General features: G+C 41.0%; 1 long non-coding RNA gene across 1 annotated transcript in view; it reads right to left on the bottom strand.

Annotated features, from left to right (window-relative positions):
• The window catches only part of LOC114009657 (uncharacterized), a 9,732-nt gene extending 8,290 nt beyond the window's left edge, over positions 1-1,442 (bottom strand). The window contains exon 1 of the long non-coding RNA XR_003551045.1: positions 1,240-1,442. This is a non-coding gene — a long non-coding RNA (uncharacterized LOC114009657). The remainder of the gene's footprint in view (positions 1-1,239) is intronic.
• Positions 1,443-1,448: the final 6 nt, after the last annotated feature.

Genomic DNA, 1,448 nt, shown 5'->3' with positions numbered 1-1,448 from the left:
CCTTAGGAGGTGAGGGGGGGGGGGGGTAGGGGGCGTGGTTTGGAGGGAAGGACTGTTACCCACACAATACACTACAGCTCAGCTCCAGCCAAAGGTTCTCACCAGGGTGGCCAGATCTTCTATTTCAAAAAGAAGTTAAAAGCCAGCTATTCCTGTGAAACAACCAGACTGAAAAATTTACAACTAACTTAAAAGTTTAAAATATACCCATAGGCTAAACAAACAGGTCTGGAAGCTAAGCCCAGGCTCACAGAGCTCCAAGCATGCAACCTCTGGACAGAAATATACAAACTCCAGAGCATTGAGCATAAAGTAACCAAGACATGGTTTAATGAAAATGGGTTCCATCAGAATCTACATTTGTGCATCCTGCTTATGAGAAGGTCTAAACCTATCCACTGCTAGTTTAATGCACGGCATTGTCTTTTGGTTTTACACAGGTAGGTGTACCAAGCATGGCCTGCAGGCCCAAATTTTGTAAAATTGTGTCTTTTTATGAATTTACCTTACCACTGTATGGGTGCCTTATTCTTGTTTTGGAGTGATTTCCAATTGGCACCGGCCACTTTTTATCGTTCCCTGGCCTTTCTGCTTATTTTAAAGGAAAACAGAGCAAACCCTCTGGGGAGAAATCCTTAGTTTCAGTAAGCACTTTGTGCAGCATCTGCTTTCTAATAATTGCATTTGGAGATTTTGTTAAGTGGAACTTCTCTGTACTAAAGCGTTAGAGCTGCTCTGTTTTCCCGCAGAAATGATCCATGTCTGTCTGTTTTGCACAGATAGAAACACACACACACACACAAAGACCAGATGATGTGTGATTTATCTCATATAAGCACAATATATACACTTTGAAACAGTAAATTTAGAAAAATGAATCGGGTTTTCATCACTGCTGTTATTTCGTGATTTTATAATGTTACTTTATTGTAGAATGACTATGGATTAGCCAATAAGTTTTTGCTGTTCTTTATATTTCCACAGTCTAATCTCCGTTCTACCCATATTGGCATTTTGGGGCATATTTTCATGTTTATTTTTATGGCAGAGTTAAAAAGACACCTCTGCCTCTGAGCCTTTGTTTTTGCAACGTGAACCCATTTATTTCATGTCATCAAGCGAAGCGATGTTAATCGACCAAAGCAGAAACCATCATCAGATCGAGTTAAGCTAATGTCATCAGTTTAACGCGGTAGAGACCCACAAGCATCAGTGTGAATGGATTAAAAAGGCACTTACAAGGATGACCCGCAAAGAGTCCTAGTTTCAAGAACCAACAAAAAGCCTCCAGGAAGTGAAGCCGGCAGGTTCTAATCTCATTTATTTTCATGGCTGTTTTTTAATTGTAGTTTTCCACTGTAAAACCAAAGAGCATCAAAGGAGTCTGCTGGATTTGTGAGAAGAAAAGCCTCCCCTTTCCCGGAAGTCTGACGGAGCCGAGTTCCCGG

Source organism: Tupaia chinensis, unplaced genomic scaffold (assembly GCF_000334495.1).
Source record: "Tupaia chinensis unplaced genomic scaffold, TupChi_1.0 Scaffold000597_1, whole genome shotgun sequence".
NCBI lineage: Eukaryota > Metazoa > Chordata > Mammalia > Scandentia > Tupaiidae > Tupaia > Tupaia belangeri.
The sequence above is the reverse complement of the archived record's forward strand: the minus strand, read 5'-3'. Positions and strand labels throughout refer to the sequence as shown.